At 37.6% G+C, this 20,743-nt stretch overlaps 1 pseudogene; it reads right to left on the bottom strand.

Moving 5' to 3' along the window:
• Positions 1-1,623: 1,623 nt before the first annotated feature.
• Positions 1,624-20,284, bottom strand: LOC128093937 (vomeronasal type-2 receptor 116-like; annotated as a pseudogene).
• Between the last annotated feature and the right edge of the window lie 459 nt (positions 20,285-20,743).

The raw sequence follows: 20,743 nt of genomic DNA, 5'->3' as shown, positions 1-20,743 counted from the left end.
CACATGCTTTTGGAGATTAAGAGAAGAAAACATGGGATGGAGATAAAGACGTTTTTCTTTTTTCTTCTATTGATGCAGTGCATGGTCATATGAAAATTGAATATTTCATTAAGAATAGAGATAAGAAGTAAGTACTTATTTTTGGGGGGAACGTTTTCCAAAAGTAACCAGAAATACAATAGCAACATCATGTTATAAAGATGGTATTTCACAGCACTTAAATATTAGCTCTTAATTCCTTCTGCCACCTATCTCAAGATGTTCCCTAAGGCATGATGATGAGAGGATTTGTTTAGACATCCTGTTTAGGTCAGAGCACTTAGTCTGGAATTCTCAGGAATTTAAACCATTATCTGTAGCAGGAATCTTAGAGAGTCTTATTAATAAAATCAAACCTGAGCCAGGTATTGGGGTGAACTGGAAGATCACAGAACCAGAACAAGCCACAGCTACCTCACCTCACCGGATCCTCAGCTGGTCTTGTTTTCCCAGACTGGAGGCCTCAGAGTTCTCATCCAGAATGGGTTTCAGCTGAGCTGTGCTGCTCAAAACCTAAAAGCTTAACCAGCCAAATGCTTAACCAGCCAAATGCTTCTAGTTTCTGGTCCTCACGCCTTATATACCTTTCTGCTTTCTACCACCACTCCCTGGGATTAAAGCTCGACTTCTGGGATGCTTTCTGGGATTGAAGGCATGAGTCACCATGCTTGGCTGTATCCTTGAACACATGGATTTCTGCCTCTGGAATGCTAGCATTAAAGGCATGAGCTACCACTGCCTAAATTCTATGTTTAATATTGTGGCTGTCCTGCTCTCTGACCCCAGATAAGTTTATTAGGGTGCACAATATTTTGGGGAACACAATACCACCACAATTATCCATTTCTCCCTTGGCTTCTTTCTATTACATAAATAAGCTTCTATGACTAAAGTTGAGTTTATCCTATGTCTCTGGACATAAATGTATATATTTAGAAAGAAATTTGATAGTATGATCATGTGGCAAACCAACAACAGAGTACTATAATATGGGCCCTTACACATCTTCAGCCATGAGATTTTGAACATCATTATAATATAAGGCATGAAATATATTCCCATTGTTCAGGCCTCAAATTAAATCAAATGTCACTTAGCTAGCTCCTAGCATCATTATTTTTATTATCCCTTATTATGGGATAGAACCTCACATAGAACATGATTAAATTATCTTTTTGTATCTTTCTTTGCTGTCCTAGATCAATATGAAGGTTTTTCCCTATTAAATCTTTTTTTGTTTATACTCTCAACTTGGTAATATTTTTAATGTAACAATAACATAGATTTTGTAATGGAAAACTGACAGCAAATGAAATAATGCATAGAGCTCAGTGCAAATTGACAGATACCACACAATTCAATAATAAATAATTAAAGAAATAGAATTACATGTGTAGAAATGACATCATAATATCCGATTGAACTGAATGAAGTCCAGGTCTTGTGTTTGAATTTTATAATACAGATTATTTTCTACATTTTTCCATAAGAGCATACTTCATATTTTGATATAGTATTTGGATAGTAGAAAGGAGCCTTGTGTTCTTATGGGCATATCTATACTAGGAATTAAGTTAGTTAAATTTAATGGATATTTTCATGTTTAGAATGTGCTTTCCTGACCTTATGAAAAGAATTTATCTGTGGTTTGAACAAAATAATGTACCTTTTTGGAGCAAAGATGCAAAGAAGCAGCCCTGCACTTGAGGCCAAGATACAGAAAATCTCCACAGCTACTGTAGCCTTGCCCTTGGTGCTTTGGTAGACAGGAAGGAAGGTGATCCAGACACTGCAGAACACCATCATGCTGAATGTCAGGAACTTGGCTTCATTGAATGTGTCAGGCAGATTTCTGGCCAGGAAAGCTACAGTGAAGCTTGCCAAGGCAAGGGAGCCCAAGTATCCCAGGACACAGTGGAAGGCAATAACTGAACCTTTGTTGCAGACAATCAAAATATGGCCATGTTCAGTGTGTACATCAGTATCAATAAAAGGAGGAGAAGTTCCCATCCAGATTCCACAGATAATCAGTTGGAATACAGTGCAGATGGGAATGATGATGTTAGGTGCACCTGATGCCAGGAACCATCTCATCTTTCTATCTGGAACAGTGACCTTGAATGCCAGTACTACAGTAATTGTCTTAGCCAAGACAGAAGATACTGCCATAGTGAAGAAAATTGCAAATGAGGTCTGCTGCAAGATACATGTGGCCATATGGGGATGGCCAATATAGAGCAAGGGACAGAGAAAACAAAATATGAGGGAGATGAGTAGGACATAGCTGAGAACTTGGTTATTGGCCTTGACTATGGGAGTATCTTGATGCTTCAAAAAGATAGCAAGTACAACAGCTGTAAGAGAAGAGAAACACAGAGCCAAGCCAGCCAGAGACATTCCCAAGGGATCTTCATAAGTCAGAAAGGTCACAACTTTTTTGAGGCAGTGAGTTTGTTTTGGGTTGGCATACTGATTATCTGGACACTTCATACAATCATCCATGTCTAGAACAGAAAGGGATGCATTTTCAGATTTAATTTTTTCCTAGTATTCATGAAACATGATATCTATATTAATGAACTAGTAAGTCATAGCTAAATTTTATTTACCTCTTGTGGTATATTGAAATTAAATGTTTGTTGCATAGGATTTGATTCTAATTTTCCATTGCCTTTCAACTTAATTGAAAGGTTTTGTTTACATTCATCTTACTTACACAAGAACATTTTAGAATTCTTCAAAAAAAAATAATATGCTTTTACATAATGTTAAGGTGGCCACAGTAACCTACCTTGGATTGAGTCATTCATGAAAAAGCAGTTGTCACATTTAGTTTTGCATGCTATATCAAACAAGAACTTAGAATTAGCTTCTTCACTGAATATAATAATCTGTCTATCTATCAGGTGTAGCTGAAGATTTCCTGTGTCCTGCCTGGTTGGCAGCAACTCAGACCCAAGTAAAAGCATAGAGGCTTAAATTAATTAAAATGGCTTGGCCAATAGCTCAGGTCTACCACTAACTAGCTGTTACACTTAAACTCAGCCCGTTTTCATTAACCTGTAGGTTGCTAAGTGTTTCATGGCTTTTACCTGTGGGCCATTAATTACATGCTGCTCCCTGGACGGTGGGCTGGCATCTTCTGACTCAGCCTTCCTCTTCCCGGATTTCCCCTTGTATACTTATCCTGCCTATACTTCCTGCCTGCTACTACCCAATCAGTGTTTTATTAAACCAAAGACCTCAACCTAAATCCAGTTACTCTGAACCTGATAGAAGAGAAAGTAGGAAGTAGTCTTGAACACATTGACATAGGAGATCACTTCCTAAATATAATATCAGTAGCACAGACACTGAGAGAAACAATCAATTAATGGGACCTCTTGAAACTGAGAAGCTTTTGTAGAGCAAATATATGGTCAACAGGGCAAAGCGACAGCCTACAGAATGGGAAAAGGTCTTCACCAAATCGCACATCTGACAGAGGGCTGATATCCAGAATATATAAAGAACTCAAGAAATTAGACATCAAAATGCCCAACAGTCCAATTAAGAAATGGGCTATAGAACTAAACAGAGGATTCTCAACAGAGGAAGCTCAAATGGCTGAAAGACATTTAAGGAATTTCTCAACATCCCTAATTATCAGGGAAATGCAAATCAAAACAACTCTGAGATACCACCTTATACCTGTCAGAATGGCTAAGATCAAAAACACTGAAGACAGCTTATGCTGGAGAGAATGTGAAGCTAAGGGAACTCTCCTCCACTGTTGGTGGGAATGCAAGCTTGTACAACCACTTTGGAAATCAATATGACACTTTCTTAGAAAATTGGGAATCCATCTCCCCCAAGATCCAGCTATACCACTGTTGGGCATATACCCAAGGAATGCTCAATCACACCACAAGGGCACTTGCTCAACTATGTTCATATCAGCATTGTTTGAAATGGCCAGAACCTGGAAACAACCTAGATGTCCTTCAACTAAAGAATGGATAAATAACATATACACAATGGAGTACTACTCAGCAGAGAAAAACAATGACATCATGAGGTTTGCAGGCAAATGGATAGATCTAGAAAAAATCATCCTGAATGAGGTAACCCAGACTCAGAAATACAAACATGGTATGCACTCACTCATAGGTGGATACTAGATGTAAAACAAAGATGACTAGATTGCTACTCACAACTCTAGAGAAGCTACCTAGAAAACAGGACCCCAAGAAAGACACAGGGATGGCCCAATGACAGAGAAATGGATGAGATCTACATGAACAACCTGGACGTGAGTGGGGGTAATGAAGTGCAAGGTTCGAGGGAATGAGAGCTTAGGGGAGCCGGAGATCCCAGCTGGATCAAGAACAGAGAGGTAGAACAAGGAATAAGAGACCATGAGAAATGAAGACCACATGAGAATAGGAAGACACAAAGTACTAGAGAGGTCCACAGAAATCCACAAAGATACCTCCACAATAGAATACTGGCAATGGTCAGGAGACAGCCCGAACTGACCTACTCTGGTGATAGGATGGCCAAACACCCTAATTGTGCTAGAAACCTCATCCAATGACTGAGGGAACCAGATGCAGAGATCCATGGCCAGGCCCCAGGTAGAGCTCCAGCAGTCCAATTGGCAAGAAAGAGGAGGGTTTGTGTAAGCGAGAATTGTTGAGACCAAGATTGGAAAAAATACAGGGACAAATAGCCAAACGAATGGAAACACATGAACTATGAACCAATAGCTGAGTAGCCCCCAACTGGATCAGGCCCTCTGGATAAGTGAGACAGTTGATTAGCTTGATCGGTTTGGGAGGCACCTAGGCAGTGGGATCCGGACCTGTCCTCAGTTCATGAGCTGGCTGTTTAGAACCTGGGGCTTATACAGGGACACTTGGCTCAGCCTGGGAGGAGGGGACTGAACCTGCCTGGACTGAATCTCTCAGGTTGAACTCAATCACCAGGGGGGTCTTGCCCTGGAGGAAATGGGAATGGGATGTGGTCTGGGTGGAAGGTGGGGCAAGGCGGGGCGGAGGGCGGGAAGGGGGAGAACAAGGGAATCCATGGCTGATATGTAAAATTAAATTAAATTATAAAACAAAATAAAGGATTATCCCACTGCAATTAGCAGCAAGTTAGGTCCCACATAAAAGTGTCCTCATGTGACTCCTTTTACATAGAAACTTTACCCATTCCATATCTTAGAAGGAACCTATATCCACCACATTATTAAACCGTTACAATTCCTAACAATGTTCAAAATATCTGCTTACACACATATTAGTAGAGTCATCTCCCCTCAACAAGGAACTTATCTTTGAGATAGAGACCACAGAGAAAAATCACAACCAGTGAAAATGTTGAGTTGTGAATCTCAATCTAATGGATAAATCTATAGTAATACCCCTCAATTAAGTCTCAGGAAAAATTTCAGTAGAGGAGGACAGAAAGATTGTAAGAAGTAGGGGATCAGAGAGGTTGATGTAAGTAGGTGTCTCATAGAAATGTCACAAGCTACAGACATAAAGTCTCACAAATACGGCTACCTAAACATGTGTTGAAAAAGGACAATAATAATAGAGATGGCAAAGTAGATGGGGAAAAGACAATCAGCCTTCAACCCTACTCAGAGAACTAAAGGCACCTAAGGAATACTGAGCATGGAACAAAATGTCTTTTCCAGATTGTGGCACAGCAACTGATTATCTTTGGATAACAAAATGCTTAATCCTGAATACAGACAAGTAATATTTTACTACTGCAGAGTTTGTATTTAGAAGTATATATGTATATTCATAAAATATATGCACATGCCAACGTTTAGTGAGAAAAGTGGCCATGAATTTGAAAGAGAGCAAGAAGGGATATATATAGGAGGATTTGGAGGAAGATGGAGGAGGGTAAATTACGCAATTGTGTTATATAATCAAAAATAAGAAAAAAGAAAAGAAGCAAAAATAAAGTAGCCTGAACTGATAATGCTTAAGTAAGCACAAACAACATGAACAAATTTCCACCTAAATTCTCTACATCTCAAAAATATCACATTTAGTTTTACGTTTCATTGTTTGGTCTTTGGTTGGGAACATTATCTGCAAATTTTACTAATTTTTATAGGATTTGATAGTTTAGTGTTCCCAAGGTTTCAGTATTTACTGTGAAAACATTCAAATCTAAATAACATTCCATCCTTCAAGGGCATAATTTTGAAGGATAGTACTGGATGAGACTGAGAACTTCCTTCCATTTGAATTTTTGTAAATAATACCACATAATATCCACTTTTCTTTCAATTGATTTTTTCCAAAGATCAAACAAAAAAGTGATGATACCATTTCAGTGCTGAGTCTATCCATCAGAAAGTTTACATTCTGTTTCAATTGTTCAATCCTCTCTGATTTTGCTAAGCAATGTCATCTAACCTGGTGAGTAGAAGTATTTATATGCTTCAATTTTTAGCATTTATTTTAAATTATGTATAAGAATTATGTATTTATATGTCTTTATTGAAAATATATTCTTCTCTGATGTAATATGCTCTGACCACTGCTTAACCTTTCCTCCACTCCTCTCATGCTTTTATAAGTAGAAGCAAGGGAAATTTAATAAAACTGAGTATAGTTTCCTTGCATTCAACAAACACAAAAGTCAATAAATTTGACTTTTGAATTTGATATATATTTGATAGTATCATTTGCATCACTACAATCTTTATGCATTATTCCATTCAAGTGATTGAATAATTTTCTTGCATTAGTCACTGACTTTTATAGTCAAATATGTTTATAATTTTAGTGTAATGTTTTAAAACCTTGTACTATTTCTTAACAAAACTCATGTTCAAATCATATAGGATTAATTGTATTTACAGTCTAGTCTGGCTCTAAATGAAACTGCCAGTTGATTATTAGCTATTTCTCATCACTACAACAGTAATTAATTCCATCCTTCAGAACCTGATCTACTATGAAAAACATAGCTTTTTTTCTTTTTTAAATATTATTATTCATTCTACTAAAAAAACACAGATGTCCCTCTCATCCCTCCTCCCACAACCCCCACCTTCCCACCCACCCCCGACCTACCCCTCATTCCTTCCTCCAATTGGTAATTTCTCCAAATATTTTGTCAAAGTTTCTGTACATCAATGTAGATTTTATCAGCTACTTAATTCAAAAACTATCGTGCATTACTTGTGATGAATATTATAAGAAAATCTTTAATTAAAAGTTCAAAGTGATGGCATCCAAACTAACCTGTGAAATAGAGTAGGACTGCAAATACAAACTATAAATGACAGCATTGACCTACTATAGCACACAATACAATAATGAGCATTTCTAAAAAATTGTAGATTATCACTCAACATCCCGTCATTGTTAGAAACCCTGGGCAGTACTGGGAACACAGTATGCATAGCATATAGTTCTCACAAAAACTGAGAAGTAGTTACAACTTATTAAGAATTCTGAATACTGTGATGAAGATGAGTTGCAGTAATAATCTTTATTAATCTAATGTAATATCCAAGAAAAAATATTATGTTCATGGGTTCTAGACTGGTCAGAAAAAAATGTAGTTAAAAGATAGAGAGTGTAGTATTTCAAATAGCAATGTTACTGATGCTTTCAAATTCATAATGAAATTTGTATTTTCCTTTCCCCAAAAACCTTTTTGAGAACTATGCAAATATGGGAGAAAATAAATAATATGTTGATTATTTTGACAAACCATATCCTTACTTGTCATGTTGGAAATTTCGTTTTCTGGACAGGGGTTACAATCAAAACAGCAGACAGCCTTTCCCTCCTGAGGGGATTTTCTGTGTCCAGGGCTGCAGGGCTCACTGCATATGGAGGGTGGAGTCTGAGGAAAATAAAATACATTTTAGACACAAAGAGTTTAATATTAGTTGCAAAAGCTACAGTGATTCACAACATGGGACCACTGAAAATCCTATTAAACACATGTATAATATTCTAAAGTAAAATTTCATTGTCTTTAAGATAAATATTATGAATTTATGGTGATTTACATATTGGAAAACATGCAAGCAATTGTAGAGATACAGGGGAGAAAGAGAGAGAGAGAGAGAGAGAGAGAGAGAGAGAGAGAGAGAGAGAGAGAGAGAGAGAGAGAGAACTATAGAAGAATGGAAGTGAGTCAAAATGAGTAAAGCTCAAAACCTTTTATCCCAATGATGAAGCATGCTATCTTAGAATATTTGTGCTACATGTAGATCATTTGAGTTAAGATCGAATTACCTGTCTAAAATCAGTGGCCCACTCTATCATTTCATCAGATATGTACAATTGTTGATCATTTGGAGAATGTCCAGAAAAATTTCCTATTTTCACTTTGAGTCCAAAGCGTTGGTTAAAATCTGTGATATAGAAAATGTCATACTCTGTATCCTTTTTTGTCTTCTGGTTCATATTCACTAGGTCTCCAGCAGGATTTACAAATTGTATGTTCTTCAGAAAAGAGAACATCTAAAACACATTTGTCATTTTAGTTTCAACTATACCTACACAGTAGGACAGAAAATATGAATTATATAATTCCAGTATTATTCATTTGCCTCTCCTAAAATGTAACTTTATTAGAAGTAGTCAGTAGTAAATAAAAGAAATTACATATAGACATAAAGTTTCACTACAGTTTAAGTTTAAAATTTTATCACTGGAGTTGATACTCTAAATCACACATATCTAAGTTATATGCTTATACAGTAAAGATGCATTCTGTATTTTTTCCAGCAACACTGTTATTTGAGCAAAATCTAGGGAATTGGGTTCCTCAAAATAGTTCAAAACTTGGCAGTACTACTTCTATTATTTGAAATCTATTTGTAAAAATGACTAGCAGCTTTTAGGTCATATGAAAGGCATATTCTTGTTGCCATTAAAGAATTTCATGAAAAATATTTTTCTTCCAAATGTTAAAATGATTAGTTCATTTTCATGCTTGAACTATTCTGGACAAAATTTCTTTTTTTTTTTTTTTTTTTTTTTTCACGTCAAGGTCTCGTTTATTGACTGGGTATTGAGGCTTATAAGCAGGGCTTCAGGCAGGGAGGGGGAGCAGAGGAAGCAAAAGGAGAGAAGAATGGAAAATTCCTAAGGAAGGGTGAGGTCGCTTTGGTCCCAGGCCCCTGCAGCTGGCTGATTAGCACGTACTCCAGGAAGTTGTACAGCCTGCGGTTAGGCCAGGAACCTGTTTTTGCAAGGTTTGATAAAGTAAGGAAGGTCACACAAAATTCAAGACACAACTGTCCGGAGTCGGTCTCCAACAGTTCCCCCCCTTTTCTCAAAAATGGACCAAGTCCATTGTGATCAGGTTGGCTAGGGTCCGAGAGAGTCCCTGTCTTAGGCTACACAGGGGGCTTCCCACACTCGGCAGCGTGCCATGTTGAGCCGGTCTCGACAACCTCTGTACGCTGTTGTCTCCGGCATGGGCCCTGTACTATTCCCATCATTGGGTACCCTCTAGCAGGACTGTGGGGACGTTAGGGCCTTAGGACACTGAATCTGAGTCCTTGATGGGGCTCCTGGCCGGCCTCCTCAGAATCTACACTGTGATAATGAATCGAGACGTGTCGTGGTAAGGCCAAATTAATCTGATTTTTGATAAACAGAGTCAACTGCTGAAAGGCCCAGGGACCAAAGGTAAACTCCCTTTTTCTTTGGGCTAGCCTTTCCCTTAATTTTTCCATCGATTTCCTGACAATACCAGTATGGTCGGCATAAAAGCAGTATTTTTCCTTCAAGGCTGCACATAATCCCCCCTCCTTTAAAAATAGTAAATCCAGACCTCTTATGTTTTGTAACACAACCTCAGAGAGCGAGGTTAAAGATTTCTCCAAAGCAGAAATGGATCTTTCTATGGCCTCTAGGTCAGTAGTCATAGCCATTTGTAACTGCATAAGGTGGTTGCTCTGCACGAGGGCAGTAGTTCCTGTACCAATTCCTGCAGTGATGCCCCCAATACCTAACAAGAGGGCAATAGTCATAGACACAGGTTCTCGAGTGTATCTGTCTCTCTGCTCAAAGAATTCCATATCAGAGACTAATTGGACAAGAACATAGGAGCCTGGAATGATGACAGTCTGGGTTATGGATAGTCTCTGTTGTTTTTCAAATAGATTTAAAAGTGCACTCAGGTAAAGTTTATCCTTCTCAGATCTTTGATGACATTGATGACTGGACTAGCTATAGCTTTCTCAGCTTAGTAATTGATTGAAGACTATGGGTCTGAAAGTTCCAAATAAGTTCGTAAGTTTTAACTCCTGTTTCTAGTTTATATCTATCTCAACAGGTTTCCACTTGGCTGACAGATACATCCTAGCATCATTTGCTGGTGACAACCTACTGCAAATGACTGTGAGCCCTGAACTTGCTGAAAGCTGATATGGACCAATTCAGCCGATATGCATACCATCTCTTCAGCTGGTCAATAGAACGTTCCCTCTTGTCTTTGACTAACATTCTGGCTTTCCAGGGCCTTGACAACAACGTCCCAATGTCAGCAGGAAGTAATTACAGAAGAGAAAACATCGCCCTTGTTTCCCGTCCCCCCAGAATGTTAGATCAAAAGGGAATTTCTTGTCATAGGGAACCTGAGATAAAGTTCCAAGTTCCTTGAGGATAAGGAACTCTGTCAGCCATCATAAGGTTTTTGGCCCTTGTGCTTCTGCTAATTACTGTTGGCTCTTATATCACTGATGTCTTAACTAAATGATGATTTATGTCTGGGTACCACTAAATTGAGGATGCTAGAATTCCAATATCCACCTCTGAACCCATGACACACTTGCAGATGGCAAAAACTGAATAAAGGGAAGCTCGCTTTGCCATTGATAATGGGAAAACTCTTATGTTCTTGTCCAATTAGTCTCTTTTTTTTTTTTTAAGATTTATTTATTTACATGTATAGTGTTCTGCCTGCATGTATCCCTTCAGGCCAGAAGAGGGAGCCAGATCTCATTACAGATGGTTGTGAGCCACCATTTGGTTGCTGGGAATTGAACTCAGGACCTCTGGAAGAACAGCCAGTGCTCTTAACCTCTGAGCCATCTCTCCAGCTCAAAACTTCTTCACTTAGATTGTAAAATGTTGGCTTATGTGCCAAGTATCAGCTGTATCATAATTCATGACACTAAAATGATCTTCATCCCATGCCATGATAGAGTCCAGAAATATATGCATCTGGGAGAAAGGTTTGTAATTTGCATGGATTTAGAAAACTATGGATCCTTAAAAAAAAAGGCATCTCAATTGCATACATGCCCTTCAATGCAAGAATAATTACCTGCCAGGAGTCAAATATCAGTCTTTCTCAGCATTCTCTGACCATATGTCTACTTGTTGCAGAAGCATCTCATGGAGTGAGTAGGCTACAGCATACACAGCATTGTATAAGTTATAACTTGAATCACTCATGGACATTCCAAACTGGTGCCCATATAACCATTTCAACAAAGTTTTGGTAGAACAATTTTTCAGATTCTTACAATGAGATAATGACAAAGAACAATTAAAATAAGTCCACCATAGTGTAGCAAATGAAATTTCATTACTGTAGTTTGATGGGTTCACTGTCTGCATAAATTGTTTAAAACCAGACATCTCAGAAATCTGATGTGAAAAAGTGAGAGTACCATGGAAGGAGTCAAGCAAAAAATCTCTTATAATTGTGATCCTATCCAATTGTGATATACTGACCCAGATTCTCCTAATTTCTAAAGCTTTCCATAGCATAAAGTGCATTTGCAGAATAGAGTCTTTGTCTCCATAAACAATCACAACTTTTGCTGATGATGTTAAGATCTGGTTATGATATATATGAAACGTTTTAAAGTATGAAAATTCACCTTTTGTGATAGCACTCACAAATGCTAAACAAACAACATTCCTTTGCATCTCCTCTCTCAATTCAGAAAGAAATTGAATTCCATGATCTTCATCTGAAATGATCACTCCTACCCAGTTCCATCTGAAGTGAACCATTAGGGACACCATGGCTAGTGGTAGAGATGTGTCCTTGGGAGATATCTGATGGAGATAAGGAAATTGCTCATGGACACTCAGGAGAGGTTGAAAATGACCATAGTAGAGCTGAAGAACAAATAACATGAGCAGAGTATGAAGAAGATGGAATAAATAATGCTTGGTCTAACACCTAAATGTGCTCAGCAAATACTGGGGTTGTTAGAAATTGTGAATTTTTCACCTCATTATTAAAATCATATCCAATTTTTTCTGGTTATCAAAAAACTGCAGATAAACTAAGTTTTCTGTTAAAATGTTTTACATTTCTACTCTCTTTCATGCCTACTTGCAATAAAGTTGTTACATTTTCTTCAGAAAGTGTCTGAGCATTTATTACTAATGGAACAGAATAGCTATAAATTCATTCTCTATTTTTTAACTTTTTGAAACTCAAAAAGTCAGCTTGAAAGAGACAGTATTTCATTAAGAGCAGCCCACACCAACTTACATGTGGAGTTCTGGACATTTACAGGAATGGTCCAAGAATTTCAAAAAGTACCGCTGTGGGTCCTGTAAGTACAATTAAATATTTTTTCTGATCTTTACAATAGTAGGTAAGAAATTTTTCACTTCTTTTTGCAGATAAACCATATATCCTCTCATTTTCAACCAGGTTACATTTGATGTTAACTAGCAGAAAAATGTTTGGTAAAATATGAGGGTTCCCATTGATTTCTTCCATGACAAAATAAAGAGAGAAAATCAAGTGGATGTTCTTACGTGTCAACCTGAAAACAGAGCACATTAATCATAAGAGATTAGGTTCTGAACATAATTTTAAATCACACTCAATATGAGACCAATACTGAATCCTTGTTTTTTTTTTTTTTACCTATTGCTATGGTGACAAAAGTCCTATTACTGTGGTGTATGTGGATGTGAGACCTGTGGGAGAATATGAGGAATATTAAACAAGTTTTTTTGAGCATGAATATCATACCAATGAGATTGATTCTGTTAATTTGAAGTTTCCTGCACTTCCATCCTGTTTTCTGTAAACTTTGCGAAATGTATGCATGCCATTCAAGGACTAGAAAAGATTGTCCTGGCTACCATTGAATCTGCTCATGCTTTCATTGTATACTTCTAACATTTAACATATGTGGAAAATAAATGGGTATAATGTGTTATCTAGAATGCTGTAATTTATACAGAGATAGCAGTGAACACAGATATGATGTTGTTAAGGGGATGAAGAGCAGTTAGCCAAATCTATCTACGTCAATAGCTCTGAAAAGGCTTAGGGATTTATAGGTAATGTAAATAGCATAATATTCTTATATTCCTTCTTCCCCTTCACATACTTTCTCATTTTTATTTTGTATTTGGGGATGTGCAATATTGAGTGATATAAGATTGGATATAACTATTCCTGCTTCCAGTGAGGAATGAGCTCCCTTCTCTTCACATGAGCCCTTGTGTTGTACAGAGGCCTTTCAACCCATATACTTAGCTTGGTATTACACACCTGGCTCTGAGTTCAAGTTGCATCATCTTTGTCCTGAAATGTCCCGTGTTATATGTTTCCTTTAGATACTCTCTTTTTCTTTAAGGTATTTTAATTGTATATAAATGTTTTGATATAGTTTTCTACAGTTTGATCTTATTTAACAATAACATTACATGTCATTGTGTTGTTTATGTGTTTCAGGTCTCGCTTCATCCATGTTTTTGGTATTGCTTTGTGACTAAGTACCTATTCAAGTCACTAGACATAACTTATGTGATTCTGGTATGTACTTAATCAAACCATTTATGTTTTCTATAATTTTCTAATGCTCATGTTTGAGTCAGATTTTTTGGCAGAGTCTTATTCTTTTAATTCTTACTATGATCTCTTTCAAAATTCTTGAAATTGTGCCACATTGTCTAGACCCTTGTCATTGTATACTGGAGGTGGATACGCATTGCTGAAATTGAGTTCCACTGGGACTATCACTCAGGTCTCACAATGTACTACATAGCTGTAGTAATAAAGATATTGATCAACAGAATGGAATTGGAGTCTCAGACTAAAGTCCACACACATATGGAGATCTACATTTTGTTAATGGAGCCAGAAATACATGGCAGCAAAGAAAAAACATCTTCAACAAATGGTGCTGGCCAACTGGATGGCTACATGGAGAAGAAGACAAATTTATCCATATCTATCACCTGTCACAAAACTCAACTCCAATTTGATATAAGATGTCAACATAAGACAAGGTGTGCTATATCTCTTAAAAAGAAAATTGGTGGAATAGTCTTGAATTCATTGTGATGGCAAATTTTTTTCTGAAAAGAACACTAATAGGAGAGGTACCAAAACAATAATAAGTAAGTGCGAACTCATGATAGTGAAAAATTTTGTATGCCAAAGTATCCTATCATTGAGATAGTGTGGCAGGCTAGAGAATAGGAAAAGATCCTTACTCATCATGATACTGTAAATCAAATAAACTTTGAATTTTTCTTCAATTATATTCAGAATGGCCAACATCAATCCAATAATAGTTCATGCAACAAGAATGCATACTAATGGGAAGACTCATCAGTTGCTGCTGGAAATACAAACTTGTACAGTACTATGAAGATGAGTGCAGTAGTTATTTAGGAAGCTTGGTATATGTCTACTTCAAGATTCAGATGTCCAAGCTGTCTTAGTTAAGGTTTCTAATGCTGCAATGAAACACCATGATCAAAACTCAAGTTAGGGAGGAAAGAGTATTTGCTTTACACTTCTATATCCCTGTTCATGATAGAAGTAAGTCAGGACAGGAACTCAGTCAGAGCAAGAACCTGGAGAAAGAAGCTGTTGAAGAGGTCATGGAGGGGTGCTGGTTAGTGGCCTGCTTCTCATGGTTTGCTCAGCCTGCTTTCTTAGAGACACCACAACCACAAGCCCAGGGCAGGGATAGGATAACACACAGTGGGCTGGTCCATCTCCCATCAATCACTATTTAAGAAAATGTCCCACAGACATGCCCACAGCCATATTGTAGAGATAGTACCTTAACTGAGTTTACCTCTTCTCAGATGACTTTAGCTTGTGTCTAGTTTACATAAATCTTCAGTATAACACTCTTGGTCATATGCCCAAAGGATTCTGAGTACTGCTATAGAGACATTTTCTTACCCATGTTCATTGTAGGGAAATTTAAAATAGTATAAGCTTCCTAAAATATATACATTTATGAAGGCAATCTAAATTAAGGTGAGACAACACCGCAACCACACAGACAGGTCTTGTCACCAAAGGAAGCTTCCAGTACAATGAATGGATTATGTTTTTTCAATAGCTAGCCAAAGGGGCACCACAGGGACCCTCAAAAAGCACAGGCTGTTACCAAGGCTATAGGCTCCTCTGTATAAACTGATGATGAGGCCCTATGGCTGAAGATGCCACCTACACAGTGGAGTGAAGATGAAGAAATCAAGCTAGTGCCTACCTAGAGCATTTATGCTTGCTAACTACTGCTCAGGAGAGTAACCAAATAATAAATGATTTGGTTTAGGTCCATTCCAAGAGACCAAATACATGTCTGACACTGCACTGCTTGCCAATAACCTGACAATAGAAGGACAGGGACCTAGGGGAAAACCAAAGATTACTGTTCTAATAAAGGAAAAAAAAGCCATAAAATCACTCCTAACATCATTCTGTTATACTCATAGATCTGTTTCTTGCTCAGACATCATTAGAAAAGTTTCTTCCTCCAGTATGTGTATAGAATATCAGCATTGTTTGTAATAGCCAGAACCTGGAAACAACCTAGATGCCCTTCAACTGAAGAATGGATAAATAAAATGTGGTACATATACACAATGGAATACTACTCAGCAGAGAAAAACAATGACATCATGAGGTTTGCAGGCAAATGGATGGATCTAGAAAAAATCATCCTGAGTGAGGTAACCCAGACTCAGAAATACAAACATGGTATGTACTCACTCATAGGAGGATACTAGATATAAAACAAAGATGACTAGACTGCTACTCACAACTCTAGAGAAGCTACCTAGAAAACAGGACCTTAAGAAAGACACAGGGATGTCCCAATGACAGAGAAATGGATGAGATCTACATGAACAACCTGGACGTGAGTGGGGGTAATGAAGTGCAAGGTTCGAGGGAATGAGAGCTTAGGGGAGCCGGAGATCCCAGCTGGATCAAGAACAGAGAGGGAGAACAAGAAATAAGAGACCATGATAAAGGAAGACATCATGAGAATAGGAAGAAGCAAAGTGCTGGAGAGGTCCCCAGAAATTCACAAATATACCTCCACAGTAGACTACTGGCAATGGGTGAGAAAAAGCATGAACTGACCTTCTCTGGTGATAGGATGGCCAAACACCCTAATTGTCATGCTAGAAATCTCATCCAATGACTGAGGGAACCAGATGCAGAGATCCATGGCCAGGCCCCAGGTGGAGCTCCAGCAGTCCAATTGGCGAGAAAGAGAGGGTTTGTATGAGCGAGAATTGTTGAGACCAAGATTGGAAAAAGCACAGGGACAAATAGCCGAACGAATGGAAACACATGAACTATGAACCAATAGCTGAGGAGCCCCCAACTGGATCAGGCCCTCTGGATAAGTGAGACAAGTTGATTAGCTTGATCTTTTTGGGAGGCATCCAGGCAGTGGGATCTGGACCTGTCCTCAGTGCATGAGCTGGCTGTTTGGAACCTGGGTCTTATATAGGGACACTTGGCTCAGCCTGGGAGGAGGGGACTGGACTTGCCTGGACTGAATCTCCCAGGTTGAACTCAATCACCAGGGGAGTATTTGCCCTGGAGGAGATGGGAATGGGGGGTGGGCTGGCGTGGAGGTGTGGGGGTTGTGTGAGAGGGGGCAGGACAAGGGAATCTGTGGCTGATATGTAAAATTAAATTAAATTATAAAATAAAATTAAAAATAAAGAAATACCAAGAAGCACAGCTGGTCAATGTGCAAGAGTTAGAGACCTTGTACCATTTCTAAATGTGGTGTCACCATCAAATCCACACCCACAGGCTTTAAGAAACCCAATGGCAGTAGACATGTAATGATTTTAAGAACCAGAGTAGATGGAAAACATAAAGGAAACAAGGTGTTCTATGCACAGGACAGATGCACATGAGAACTCCCAGAGGCTGTGGCAACATACACAGGACCTATACAGGACTGTGCCAGATGGAAACCATGGGACTGGGCTGTGCCCTCTGTATGGCAAGACAGGTGTATAGCTTGTTCTTCATGTAGGGCCCCTGGCAATGGGATTAGCTCCCATTCCTGATGCATGAACAGGTTTTTGGAGTCCACTACCTAAGAAGGGACACCTCTTGCAGCCTTGAGACAGGGGGAGAGGTTTGGACTTGCCTCTACTGGATGTGGCTCCTCATTGAAGACCCTGCCTTATTGTGTGGGATACTGGGGGATGGGTTGTGAGGGGGAGGGCAAGGGGAGGGAAGAGGGGGATCTTTGATTCATGTGTAAAATGAATGAAAAAATTTTCTGAATAAAAAAATTACTTAAAAAAAGATTTTACTAGTGGACACATAGGCAGAATGTCTCTTCATAATACCAATATTTATTTCCACACAAGAATCTCATATGAGATGATTAATATATACTTAGTTTTGCTGACAGTCCTTCAGCATGCCTATATTTCAGATAATCATATTTTATTCACAATGGTCTGATACTATATTTTTATTCAATTATACAAGATACAATGTAGGTACATTAATAATCCCAATTTTTACTTCTGTAAATTCATTTGCTTTATCAACAGTGATATCATGTTTCTAATCATGGTAGAATCATCGAAATATTGTTGAGAAAATAGTGTTGACTAGCCATAAAATATACACTGCTCTTTTGTCACAATACAGGAACAGAAATGTACACTAATTTGGGAACATGTTTGCTAGGTAATAAAAAGACTTAATATGAATTTAGATACAGCAATCCCAGTCTGTAATGAATATCCATGTATATGAATGAATTTAATGAAATTATCAGGACCATATTTGTATATGTGACACATTTATGCCTCCATGAGTCAGTTTCTATACTATTCGATTATTCGCATTGATAAAAATGCAAACAATGGAGCCTAGAAGGCAAATATTCCTTTCCATTTACTTTATTACTCATAAATTAGGAGAAATTAAAACATTTCTCTGGACCTCTCTTATCATGTGTTATGTAAATATATAAGTATAAATGCAAAAAACAATACTGCGATTTCAACTGTCAGAAGTTTAGATCAAAATTCCTCATCATCTTCAATTAAGAGATCACATAACTGAAGTATACTGATTCATCATCTGGTGAATTTTGAAAGTGAATGAAATGAATTAAAAACATCTTCTCCTTAACTTTCAGGGCACAGCTTGCCTGTTATGTGAAGATAATCATAGGCTTATGCGAGACATCACATAGGTGTTGGTGAAGTTTTTTTGTTCAAATTCTACTCAAATTGTCATTTGTTCTTCTTCATTTATATCTGATCATTTGGGTGTCTGGGTCATCTATTCCATGTTCCATATAACCATAAATATTGCTTTTATAATTATTATATGATTATTTGCCCTTCTTTTCACATTCTCCTTCAAACCTAAGGAGATTTTTGGTAAGCAAATGAATGATCCACACATAGGATATTGCTTAAGATCTATTGCAGTTTTTCATTTTTTCTGAGACTTCTCTATTATATAATACAGTCATACACTTCCTCATCTGTTTTGAATTTCATATTAGGATATGTTATCAAAAACTGAATATAACCTTTATCTAAAATTGATAACTTCTCTGTGATGATTATCACACATATACAATGCCACATCTTAAAATATGTTTTACCCAAGCATTTAGAATGTTATTTTTGACATTTTCCCTATCAAACTCGAAGAGACATTGTAAGAATTTCTTCAGCTGAAGACTAACCTCATTGATAAAGGAAAATTGTGGCCAAACATATAAATCAAAGTTTTTATAGAGCACTCATGCTCACAATAAATGAAATCATTTTATATAGTTAGGGAAGGAGGAGAATGAGATTTAAATGTGGATTAAATGTAAGAGATGAAAGCATACACATAAAAAATGAGACTTAACTATTTGAACTCAATAAATGGCCTTCACCTGGGCAAATTTGGACGAATTTATAACCTTAGTACTCCTCTCTCAACTGTTAGCAGGCACCACAGGCAACACCTTTATTCTAGCACTTTGAAAGGGAAATGGGAATTCATTGCTTGCAGGGGCACCCTCTATTCTAACAAATGGACAATTTGTCTACTGGAGTGCTCTAAATGGATGCCACATGTGTTTCTAACCAAGAACTTTGAGAAAAATCCTGACATTGTTTATTCAACAAAAATGTGACTGTGCATGTGAGATGGAATGTAAAGGAAAGCATGGCATAAAATTCTCCTAATGAATAGACATTGTACTTCCACACCTGATCTCAGTTGCAGGAGTCATTGAATACAACAGTTGTAAAATTATGACTGTTAGATAATTTGAACAAAATATAAGTCCCTTTTTATTATATCTAGCTAAAAGTCAAGGCAGATATACCAAGTTCCCCTGTGCAGGAATTGGGCATTCTATGATGTTAACAAAAAAATAAAAGCACTAGAAGACAAAAGAAAGACCACTTTATTGTAGCCTCTATGAAACAAACTAAAAGCAGTGCTTAGAACTATGTTTGTGAGGGACATTCCATGACACCATTTGGGAACTGTCGTATTAAAAGATTGTCTCTAGAAGCAAAGTTGACAGCATGGATCATTCATTCTGCCTGGAATCTGTAACTTGAAAAATACAAACAAGCTAACACTTAACACTTCAGAAATAGGAAGACAATCTTCAGCAAACATGAAATAAATTTTGATTATATCCTAGAGAGGGGAGGGAAACACAGAGAGAAAATACACAGAATATTGATCTACCTCTCAGCAGCCGAGAATGTATTATCTACCATGATAAACAAAAATCTAAAAATGACAGAGGCACTTACTGCTTATCTAGATTCCCACTGAAATAATCATTTTTCATGATTCCATGCTCCGTATAAATGGAAAAGAAACAATCAACCTCTGTATCTCCTCCTGGGTTATTCTCTTCTTTCATTCTGAAAAAGCACACAGGGTCAGTCAAACTGCAGAAAAGGAAGGGAGGCTTCAGGACCAGGAAGACGAAGATCAAAGACAACATCTTTGTAATGTAGCTGAGATGAAAGCCTGAGCAAAGTGCAGCATGGAGAGTCATGGAGAAACCCGCATATCAATTATGCATGAACACATCCATGTGTCTATTTTTATTATTAAAGTTACTCCTAAGGAATATATGTCCTTCTTTCAGTACTTTTCTTTTCAGTCTACTGTTGACCCTGGAGAGTTCTTAAGCACTCTCTGACCCCGGGCTTTGCATCTGAGTCCTAAGTCTAGGTGAAAATTAAGGGATAATAATTTCATTTATGATTATTCTTCCTTTCCATATCCCTTATGATTAGAACCTTGTTATTGGACATGATTCCTCTTTGGCAAATTTCCTAACAGGCCAAGTTTACCAAACCAATTCTCTTATTACCATTTGTAATAGTTGACTTGGATTACATTAGACATTACATATGAGTTTTGTGTCAAGAACAGTTCTTCCTAGACAGACCTATTACAG

This window comes from Peromyscus californicus, unplaced genomic scaffold (genome assembly GCF_007827085.1).
Source record: "Peromyscus californicus insignis strain IS unplaced genomic scaffold, ASM782708v3 Scaffold_4__1_contigs__length_199733344, whole genome shotgun sequence".
Taxonomy (NCBI): domain Eukaryota; kingdom Metazoa; phylum Chordata; class Mammalia; order Rodentia; family Cricetidae; genus Peromyscus; species Peromyscus californicus.
This window is presented reverse-complemented; position numbering and strand designations above follow the sequence as displayed.